Source organism: Brassica rapa, chromosome A01, assembly GCF_000309985.2.
Source record: "Brassica rapa cultivar Chiifu-401-42 chromosome A01, CAAS_Brap_v3.01, whole genome shotgun sequence".
Taxonomy (NCBI): Eukaryota; Viridiplantae; Streptophyta; class Magnoliopsida; order Brassicales; family Brassicaceae; genus Brassica; species Brassica rapa.
Window position 1 is genome coordinate 19,815,421 of NC_024795.2, and position 12,697 is coordinate 19,828,117.

Genomic DNA, 12,697 nt, shown 5'->3' on the forward strand with positions numbered 1-12,697 from the left:
TTCTAAGGAGAGCTTGCTGAGCACATTCTACCGTGGTGCTCTTCCTAAGTACAGAGCTAGACTGGATACAGCTAGCAATGGGTTTTTCTTGGGGAGAACTGAGGAGGATGCAGAAGAGCTGGTTGACAACATGGTAAAGAGTGATGCAGTCTACAGTGGAGACCACGACAGAGGCAGTAGAACAGATGATAAGCAGACGAGGAAAGAGATCAAAGCTTTGGAAGACAAGATCGACCTTCTCATTGCTGAAAAAGCCACCCAAGAGCAGCTGAAGTTTGTTGGTAACTCCAGGCAGGAAGATCCACTTGCTGTCAATGAGGTTGAGGGTTTGGAAGGTCAGGAAGAGTTGTGCTTCATCAACAACAATGGTAGCTGGTACAAAAAGGAGCCCAACTTTCAGTACAACAACTACCAACAGAAATCCTATCCCAACAACCAACAGAGTGGTTATCCGCCTAGAAACAACCAGCAAGGCAGCTATCAGCCTCAGCAAAACCCCTCGTCTGGCTCCTCTGCTCCTCAAGAGAGCAGCACTGATACCTTACTGAAACAAATCTTGGAGTCTCAGACTAGAAGTGAGAAGCATGTTGGTTATGAGTTGAAGAACCTTCATACCAAGATTGATGGGAGCTACAATGAGCTCAACAACAAATTCTCTCACCTTGCTTCTACAGTCAGGAATTTAGAGAATCAGTTTGCTTCCATGAACACTCACCAGAATCGCCAGCAAGGATCTCTACCTGGAAAGTCTGACCAAAACCCCAAGGAGGCCAAAGCTATCACCCTTAGGAGTGGTAAACAGTTACCTCCTAAAACCCTCACCAAGGATGCTGAGAAACTAGGTGAGGGGGTTGCCATCAACATAGATGATGAAGTGGTGATTGTTGATGAGAAGATCAATGACGAGATCTTGGAAAAGATAGTAGAAGCCAAAGGTAAAGGAAAGGTTGGGGAAGAGAAGAAGACAGTAAAAGATGGTGAAGTTGTTACTCCAGCAAGTGAAAGTTCTTTTGTTCCTCCTCCCTATGAACCCAAACTCCATTCCCTGGTAGATTCAAGAGGCAGCTGCTAGAGAAATACAAGGCTCTGTTTGAGAAGCAAATGAGTGAAGCTCAGGTTGCAATGCCCATCATCGATGCTTTTATGTTGATTCCTCAATACAGCAAGTTCTTGAAAGATGCTGTAGCTGCAAAGAAGAAGGAGATGGAAGGCATGATGATTCTTACCCATGAGTGCAATGCCATCATCCAGAGGCTTGATGTTCAGAGAAATTAGAGGATCCAGGAAGCTTCACACTACCTTGTGCTCTTGGACCTATGGTATTTGAGAAAAGTCTCTGCGATTTGGGAGCTAGTGTCAGCTTGATGCCTTTGTCTGTTGCAAAGAAGCTTGGATTCACCCAGTTCAAGAAGTGTAGACTCTCTCTGGTGTTAGCTGATCGTTCAGTGAAGTATCCTGTGGGCATCTTAGAGGACCTCCCTGTGAAGATTGGAAGGTATGAGATACCTACAGATTTTGTGGTGCTTGAGATGGGTGAGGAGGCTCAAGATCCATTGATTCTAGGAAGACCATTCTTAGCTACAGCAGGAGCTATTGTTAATGTGAAGGAAGGCACGATTGATCTCCATTTGGGTAAAGAGAACATCCTCCACTTTGACATCAAGAGGAAAATGAGGAAACCAACTGTGTTCGGGCAAGCCTTCTACATTGAAGAGATGGACACCCCTGCTGATGAGCACCTTGAAGAGTTACCACCTGAGGACGACGAGGAGGGAGCATCTCCCTCTACTCATTCCCTATAGAAGGTAACCCACCACACTCCCTTGTATATACCATTTCATTTTTGCATATTAGTCTTCTTTTCGGTATCTCTCTCTCTACTTGACGACACAGAGACTGTGTCACTCAAGTTTGGGGGAGGTACCAAGTATTTGATCATGTTTGCTTTGATGTTGTTTCATTGAGTCATGCATGGCATACCTATTTGCATAGATAAAAAAAAAAATCAATCATTTAGTTTGCATCATTTGCATTTTTAGGAGAGTCTAGAGCATATAGGTTGCATTCACTTGCATTGGGAGCAATGATTTGAATGCCTTGTAAAGAACACTACGTTGCACTTGACTAGCTTTTGCACCTCTCAAAAAGACTTGTATGTTTCGAGCCTTGAAAACTCTTCCTGAAACTTGTTGATTGCTGAAACTCAGTCTTTGAAGCCAACTACAACCTTATTTGAACTGAACGAACTTAATGCCTCTTGCTCATGGTCCCTTGTGTACTGAGTCATGGCTATACACACTTGAGTTGTCACATCCTTTATGCCAATCTTATTTTGACAAACTCTAGTGGTAGACCACTCCCAAAACCCTTCCCTCCTTTTAAGCTTTCATTGTTTGATGAGTGAGGCCTTTTTCGGAAAGTCTTACATGTGCATAATGTTGAGAGTATCGGGAACGACAATGCTTGATCTTCATTCTTGCTAGATTGGGCACTCTATTGTCTAGCTATAGGTGGGGGGTGAGTGTTGTGATTATGATTTGGGAGGAATGAAAAGGAAAAGAATAGACTCTTTGTGCTTAAGTGAATTGTTTTATTGGGATAAGTAGAGAAGCCTCTAGCTCAAGTTTTGAAAAGTCTTGGCCCCCAGCCTAAAAAAAAAAAAAAAAAAAAAAAAAAAAAAAAAAATAAAGGAAAAAGAAAAAACGAAAAAAAAAAAAAAAGAAAAAGGGGGCTAGCAAAGTTGTTAAGAGCTAAGAAATGTTTTGAGGTTGTGAAAAATCCCTTGTAGATTTCAAAGAGAAAGAGTTGATGTTCTTAGGATCTTTTGGTGAGAGATGTGAGTTGGGTTTGACATTTGGGAATGATTGTGTAATTGTATGTTTGGGAAAAGGGTAGAACAATGGAGATTGAGCATTGTATGCATGAGTTGATCCCTTTCTTAGATATATTATGTGCAATGTCAAGGCTACTTGTTTCGAGAGTAAACCACCTTAAAGATCATATGTTTTGAATCTCTTGAATCACTTGAATAAAAGCCTTCCCTTACCCAACCAAATGACTTGGACCAACTGACCATTTGCAAGAATTCACCTGATGTTTTGTGCTTAATGAATGTGAGAGTTGGTTGATTTGAATGTGTGGATGCTTGATGATGAGTGTAAGAACAAAAAGAGTTAAGATAGGCCTAGAGAAGCTAGAGTGTAATAAGAGAGTGTGCTAGTTGTGTTTCTTTTGGCTATGTGCTCCCACCTTCAACCTCTCTTCCTATGAGTTCTAGAAAGTTCACTTGTGGACAAGTAAAAGAACAAGTTTGGGGGAGTTGATATCTTGCATATTTGCATTGTTTTATCCATTCATCCATGAGCATTTTCATCATATAGATTAGGATTCAGACATGTTTAGGTTGCATTTTGCATACATGAGTCTCTATTAGGTACTGGAGTACCACATAAGGTTATTTGGAGCTCAAAAGAGGTGAAAAGAGTGATCTTTGGACGAGCACAGCCGGAGCGACCTCTCGGAGCGACGGCATGAGGTCGCTGTGCACCACATCCCGGAGCGACTCATCCAGAGCGACTGCACAAGGTCGCTCGCGTTTTCACGTCTGGAGACACACATTTACACCTCGGAGCGACCTTCCAGAGCGACGTGCTGAAGTCGCTCCCGAAGCTCAGAGCGACCATACCAGAGCGACAGGGAGAAGTCGCTCGCGTTTTCATCACCCGGAGACGCGAGAACGAGCCCGGAGCGACCTCTCGCAGCGACACAGCGAGGTCGCTCCCGAAGCCTGGAGCGACTTGTCGGAGCGACGGGCTGAGGTCGCTCCGTGTTTTGTTTCTGCTCGAACTTGTGATTTCTCAAGGGCATTTTGGTCATTTCATTATGCACGTTTTTATTTTCTAAACCTATGTTTTATTACTCTGTAGCCACCAGAGGCAGATTATCTTTTATTTTTGATCTATTGAGAAAGACAAGAACCTCTTGGATTTTGATTGTTATGTTCTGGTGTTCTTGTTGATTTCTTATCTATTTCTCTACATGGTTAATCTGAAATCCAATATGGGTTTAAGAGGAATCATGGAGATTAGTGAGTAATCACCTTTTGAATTCATGGGTTAGGGAGATTAAGGGTGATTAGGTTAGAGCTAGGATGTTTTAGTGTAGATCATTCATATTTCCTTGCTAGTAGAGTAATCATAATGCATCTTCTGAGTTGGCCATTCAGTTGTTGATCCTTAGGCATTTCTCACCCGAAAGGTGTTCGATGAAATGCCCGAGACAACTCTCCTAGGCTTTTAGTATACTTTGCCAAAGACATTTGTTGTTAAAGGTACTAAGATAGCTAATAGACTTGTTAGTAATGATTGCTTTCATATTATTCAACCAAAGACATTTGATGTTTGAGATATGTTAGCAAATGAGCATTCATCTAGACATAGAGCTTGCTTAGAATTGTGTCTAGGCTTAAGGTTGATAGTTTGATTGATCCTCTGCCATCCTTAGTTCGATACTTGATCACCCGAGGTCTAATCCCTATACCCATGAGTTCTCTTTTCCTTTAGTCAAGAAAGTATCATTCTGTTATTGCTTTCTAGTTTTAGTCATAGTTTAAAACCCTTCTAAATCATTGGTTGCACTTAGATTAAGTGAGTACTTGCATTCTCAGTGCTTTGATATCCCTCAGAACTGGTTCGACAATCTTCTATACTACAACATTTGTCTTAGGAGCCTTGAAAACTCTTAACATCATGCATGTGTTTCTCGGTGCTAACTCTCAAACTCTTTGTATCTGTTTTTTTTTGTGCTGAGTAAAATTGGTTCTAAAATGACGAATCAAAAGAGACAAAATAATAATGAAAATGCTAGAATATTTTTTCCATACTACATGTATAATAAATATAATATAGTATAATCAATATAGTGCATTTGTCAGACTTTCACGTGCGGAGAAGGAGAAAGTGGTCCATATTTGTGTTAAATTGTCACATCAAAAACTTTACTTTATTACATGGTTATTCACTTAATATTTTTTTCAATATGAATATTCTACCAATTCACATTTATTAATATACACAATTAATTTATCACGTTTGGAAGTAGAATACATCATTTGGCGAAAATACAAATTAAAAATATACTTGGAATCAACAATGAAGATGGAGACAAATGCAATTAGAGTTGATAGAGTCAAAGCCATAACTCAAGGTTAGGAGTAAAAATATTCTTATGAACTTGAAGGAAAGAAGTCATTTACCATTAGTATCCAACTAAAATAAAATAGGGAAAACTGTTTTTTTAGAGCAAAAAAATGGTAATTATGTCCCTTTAGACTAATTTATATTTTGTGTCATATTTTCCTATAACACCCTTTAATATTTTTGAAAATAAATTTAATAAATAGTTTTACAAACAAAAAAAATTTGGAAAAATAGTAACTTTTGATAAATTACTTATATGAACTTAGTGATATTTTTTCCAGTTATAAAAAAGTTAAAATTATAAATTTCATATTATGTTCTAAATAAAGTAGAAATGACATTCTACGAAGTAGAAAACGAAATCCACTTTTTTCATTGAATCTGCAATGTTTAGAATACGTGATCTACGTAAATAAGAGTATTCTAAAAATATTTAGAATACACATCCGCGCTTAACCTATCGTTCTAAAATCTTTAGAAATCAAAATCTACACATTAATATAAATCTAAAACACGTAGAAACCGACTTCTACAGATTTACTATAAATCTAAAACATGTAGAAATCAAAATCTAAACATTACTTTTTTTTTTAACATTACTATAATTCTAAAAAACTGTAGAAACCGATTTCTACATATTAGTTGTATTCTACGGATAAGAAATCAGTTCCTAAAAATATGGAAACAAAATATTTGGGAATATTCACTTTTATATTTTGAAAAAATAAAATAAAAAAACGAAAATGAACAAAAGTATAAAAAAAACAAAAAAGGAATAAAAAATTACAATTTTAAGGGCATTACTGTCATTTTGAAAAAAATAGTCTAATGGGACATAAAGTAGTATAGATTAGTATAAAGGGACATAGTTACCATTTTTTGCTATAAAAAAACAATTTTCCCAATAAAATAAGAATAACCATAATGGATTTGGTCACTTTCCCAATCTTCTTGGAGCAGTGAAACGCGGAGAACGCAGCGGACTCCTTAGTGGAATTTCATATTTTATTCCTAGGAAGTAGGAAATCGTTTGACACCAAAAGTTAAATACATATACCAAAAATAAAGAAGTTATCTTTCTTAGATGTTGTTATCACAAAGGGCTGGGAAAATTATCGGTTAAATTTGATCCGATCTGTTATTCGTTTCGATTCGATCCAAAAAATCCAGATATTCGTAAAACCTCGAATCAAAGCAAATAGCAAAATTTGATATTCGTAAAAAACGAAACAAATCACAAATATTATTTTTTGGAAAGCCGGATATCCGATCTGATCCGTATATTTATAGATATGTAATGTAATTATATATACAAACTATTGTATCTATACATATTTTATGATATAATTTGTTTTTTTTTTTAAATTTTAAGTTGTTTTTCTAAATTTTGGTTTTGGGTTATTGCATATCCAATTTTAATTTTATATTTTTTCAAATGTTAACATATTATTTTTTATTAGGTTTGTTAATATTGGAATTTTCTTTACAATTTATGATAAAAATGTTAGTTTATTAGTATGATATTATTATTTTTATTTTAAATTAATATATTTTAAAAATATATTTAATTTGAATGTTATATATTATTTTTCTACTTTTTAATCTAATTGGTGGATCGAATCGAATAATCCGCGAATATCTAAAAACACTTTGGATATCCAAAATTTTTCGGATCGAAGCTAATCACAAATACAAATATTCGTCTGGGGCGGAACGGATCACGAATACAGTAAATTTTCTAGATATATGAACCGTGCCCAGCCTAAGACTTATCAGTTGCCAATATTATCATGTAGTGGCATATTCACCTTTAGATTCTTACCTTTATACTAGACTTTGACCCGCGCTTAAAAGCGCGGGTTTGTTTTCAAAATTAAATATATATTTAAATGAATTTTTACATAATATATATAGTGTATAGGTTTGTGTACATTTATCCGAAACCGCTAACTAAACTGTAGTAAACCGAAGAAGAAAAATGAAACCTACATTAAACTGACTTTCATAAATAATCGAGTAAATCCTATATCTTTAGAACCAAAAAACTGAAACCAATCGTGAAACATTGGAATGGTACGAAAAAAACATTTTATTTTTGAAAATGATTTAACTCCTTTTAGTAGGAATACATATGTAGTTTATTGACGAATTAAGATATAAGCATTGTTTTCATATTTGATTCGGACCTGCAATTGGACCAGTAAACTGGTGGCTGTATATAATATGGACTGGCTTATATTCTTCATGTAATATTCTATCATGATTATACCAACTGATATGTTTCCACAAAATGCAGATTTAAAGAAAACCTATTAATTAAAAATTCGATAAAACCGAAAATCATGCCATTAACCCGTGAACCGACACAGGTTGACCCGATAAAAACTTAGAAAAATTTGATAATATTTTTTAAAAAATTGATTATAATTCTCATATATTTTATAATAATATGCAAAACTTAAAAAACTATTTGATTTGTCATCTACACGTAAGATTTGTGTAGATGAGAATGAGGCTTACCAATTATAAATGACAAAATCTTCAATAATTTTAATGATAGTGTGAATTCGCAAGCATATTCTCGTTTAAAAATATTGTAAATTATATGATTAACTCATAGAAGGAGTAAAAAATAGGTGAATGATATGGTATATAATGTTATTGAATATTGAGTTACTTATTGTTAGAGATAAATAAGAGAATACCAAAAAAATGTTAATCTAATGAAAAGGTCCAACAACCTTTTATAAGTAGATTTTTTCAGAATGTTTCTGTTTTAATAGTATAGATTAATATTTCCTTCATTTAAAATCCAACTAGATTTTGACCCGCGCTTCGAAAGCGCGGGTTTTCTGTAGATTATAAACAAAGTTTGATATGAATTAATATTTTGAAAGTATTGTTAGTAAATTGTATTATAACAAAGTAGAGACCTTGTTTTAAATTATGTAATTTATGAATTAGATTATTTAAGATTTTATATGTACGTTTTTACACAACTCTCTCTTAAATTTGGATATTTATCTGGATCCAAAAACCGACCAGAAAACACAGGTTTGATTTAGATCCATAGATAAATACACGTTGGGTATTTATTGGACCCACATTCTTGGTTCAAGTCCACATCCTACTCGAGACCCTATCGGATACTTTAAGTACCCGAAATGTTATGTGCATATTAGTTATTTTTGGATATTTCAAATATGTTTTTGATATTACTATATCCTCTTAAGTTTCATTTTCTGGTTTTCGGTTATAATTTCGGTATTTAGGTAAATTTTCAAATTTCTTAAAATATATTATTTTGGGTATATGGATTAAACTTTGGGTATTTTCGGTTTTTCGGGTAAAATTTCTGGTCTTTTCGGCTATTTAAATATTATCAGGTATTTTTATATTTTTTGGGTTTTGGATTTTTCTGGGATTTCGAGTACTTCGAGTCTTTTGGGTTCTAAACAGAATCGATCCGGACCTGCTATGTACCCAAAATTTACATATATTTTTGTAAGTATTTGAATTATGGACCCAAACCAACCCAATCCTGGAAGGAATTGATCCAAACTCAGATCGAAAATTTTCAGATATTTAGTTGAGTTATAATATTTAGGATTTAACGGACCCGACCAGAAAAAAACCCGACTCTTATCCGATCTGAATGCCAATTCCTATTCTACTTATTTATTTTGTTCAATTAGTGAGACTTAAGACTTATTTGGCAGATTTTAAGCTAATTTAATAGTATATATTTTCAGGAGTTTTAATTTTTTTTACAACTTATATTGAATAACAATTTTTATTATAGATATTTTTATATAAAATAATTGAAAATAAATATAAATAATTTTATTTTAAAAAATGATTTGGTGAAGTGTTTTTATCAAATTTGATTTTGTAAATATTTAGAATTATATTATATTAGATGACATTTTATAATATGTTGTATGATATATGCTTTCGTTTTAATAATTGATATCTAAATATTATATATCCATTGAGCATAATATATTTATATAAGGAGAAAAATTATTGGAAAAGAATGAGAAATAATAATAAGATTTATTTAAAATATTTAAATTATTTATAGTTATAGTAGTTAATGGTAGGATAAAAATATAAAGAGTTATATATAGTTGCAACAACCTTTTTATAATAGATTTTTAAAATAATTTTCTTTTCATAATATAAATTTTCAAAATCGCATCTATAATATTTTTTTAACAAAAATGTTCTAACAATATATTTAGAATATGATGTATAAGCTTTGTGCCTTTGTAGATAAATATTAGAAGTGTTAGTCAAGGAAAAGCTATGATGTATAAGGTTTGTAGATAAATATTTCAGAAAGGTCATCCTATTCAGAAACACATTTCGATCAACGAAAAAAAATGATAGAGTGAAGCCTTTGGTAAAAAAAATGATCGAATGAAATGCTGCAAAGTTGGTGGCACCAAGGAACAATATAGTTTTGGTATTTAAATTCATCAGTCATATTTTGGTTATAGATTCATGAGAATGATATTTTAATTAAGTTGAGTAATAAATAAGAACATTGATTGTTTTATAGTTAAATAAATGTAAGATAATTGATTATTGTATAGTTTGAGAAATATAAGGTAAGACTAATGAAATAGTTAAGTTTAATGAAAGGGTTCAACAACTTTTCATAAGTAAATTTTTTTAAATTCCTTCCCTTTTAATAGTATATAGATAGGTTTGATAACTTCACACATGGACTTGGTTATCTTAATATTTTCTCTTGCAGCAGGTAAGTATATCTTTTTTTTTGTAAGTATCTCTTAATAGTCTAATTATGTTAAATTGAATATGGTACGAAAAACTGTTTCATTTTCATATGATATAGTGTCTTTTTGAGAGAAACCACATGACTAATTCCATGGATAAGTGACCAAGTAAATTCCTCATTTCATACTATTGGATATACATTATATGATTCTACAATATACGTAAAGAGATTCTAAAACCTACCGTTAATGTTATACTAGCAGGGGACAGTTATTGAATTTATATCCCCAAACGCAAATGATAATTTGCAAAACATTTTCTTATTTCATATATTTTTTGCTTTCTTAATAAAAATACCATAAAATGCAAAATAACATATATAAAAAGGAAAAATGTGAAGATCGTTACTTAAATTATAAATTATAAAACAAATGATAAGAAACTATGAAGATATGATACAGTAAATGTAATTTTCTAAATGATAAATTTTGTTTGAAAATATTGAGAATTTTTTAATAAAATAAAAACTATAATAATCTTATAAGAAATTATGAAGATACATATTGTTTTCTTAATGAACAATTTGTTTTAAAATTAAAAACAATAAAAATATACTAAAATATATAAATTGTTTCTTAAGTAAAAATATAATAAAAAACTATGAAGATGTATATTATTTTCTAAATGATCAATTTTATTTTGAAAACATTGATAGTTAATTAAATCATTTCTTAAAGAAAACATTGATAGTTAATTTATTGTAAAAATATTGATACTTTGTTGTAAAAATATTCAAATGAGTCTTTATCCTTGAAAATGCACCAATAATTTAGTGTACCAACCAGTGACGAAAAGGATGGTTATAAGAAAATTGAAATAGAGAGAGATGTCTCGAACATTACATTATTTTTGAACAAAAGATATGTCTCTCGAACATTACATATTTGATCAACATTATATAGTGTTGAACGTATTATGAACATCATGCAATAAAAGTTATGGAGATGATGATATGGTGGATACTCATGACACGATGACACGTCTAAAGTATAAATTGACGTAACTGGTGCCTAACTCTTTGATCGATTATATCGATCTCTATGTAGCTTTGTCGAACCCAACCAGTATAGAATAATAATATATTGTATATTAGGTTTGTGGAATGATTCAACTGGTTAGCTCAAATCTGAGTTATCATATGTTATCTTTGCAAAATATATGAGTCCGTGCCCTTTTTTTTAGGAGCTTATTTGTAAAAAGGAAAATTAGTTTTGTAGAGAAATGGTAGAGAAAGATAAGAAGAGAAAAGATGAGAGAAGGTAGAATTTTAGTTAGATAATGAATTATGGTTTTTTTTGGTGTTATCTAACCCAATTTTCCTTTTTAGGGTGTCAAAAGCAAACTTAGTTCAATTTGATACAAATTCTATTTTGTAAACTTATTAAACTAATTTAACGAACGAGTTTAAATTAGATCACGAATTATATGAACAATCTTTAAGAAGCATAAATCAACTCATGAATTTGGTCATTTTTATACTTTTAAAATTTTTATATATATATACATATTGGATAAGTGCTGTTTTTCTTATGTAAAAATTAGATAATTTATATATTTTTTCATATTTATCTTCTAAAAATATTAGTATTTAATAGTAATGTTTTGAAAATTTTAATATTTAAATGAAAAATTATATTATAGAATTTATTTTAATTGTTTTCAAATTTTAATATTAGATTGCGATTTAACTCGTTTAATTCATGATGTAGATAATCTGAATTCGAGTTTACATATTAAAATCTATATAATTCGCTATGAGCTAAGCTGAGCTGAGTGAATTAGATTATTTTGACACCTCTCATTTAGTCACAGTTTACAATGGTGATGATTACTTTATGGACTATTTTACATTACATGTTTAGACTCGATGGAAAATCAAATCAGATGTTTTTAAGGTTTTTCCAGAAGTGGTTCCTCCATGGTCTGGTCAACTCTCTTCCATATGCTTTTCAAGACTAGCTTTTCTTCTTTCTTACTTGATATGTATTTATAGCATAAGTACATGCCGAAATTTCAACCCGAGTCTTAGAAGATCACAAATAGACCTCCACCTTTGGTTTACAACAAAGATTTAAAGCTTCTGTTATCTATTAAGGCTCCAAATAAGAAAAGTAGAGCAAGCATTACGGATCTAGCATATATCGAGAATGGATCGAGCGGATCTAACGGTACAAATATGGATTAAGTGGTTCAAAAAATATGTGTGAATAGTAAAAGGGGATAAAAAGCGGTTTGTACAAATTTAAAACAATTTATATACATTTTTATATTACTAATTATTTTCATAAATAAAAGGTACTTTGTAAAATATAATTTATAAATACAGTAAATATACAGTTTTAGTTAAAGTATAATATATAATTACTTTATATATAATTATTCTGCGATTTAAAATTAAATATATCTAACTTGGGTGATTTAAAATAATTATAATTTGGAAATAGTATAATAGTTTTGAATCCGTCAAACTGAACTAAAGATACTTAAAATTTTGTTAGGTTAATTTATTTAATTTGATTTAAAATTTATACAGTTTTTATCTAGTAGAAAAAAAGTTAACTTGAACTAAAAATAAAAGTTAATGAATTAATTGTTTTTGTATTTATTATGGTTAAACTGGAAAATAGATTAACTAAATTAGTTAGTGAAACTTACTTTAACAAAATTGTAAACATTTTGAAATTAAAAATCCCCAT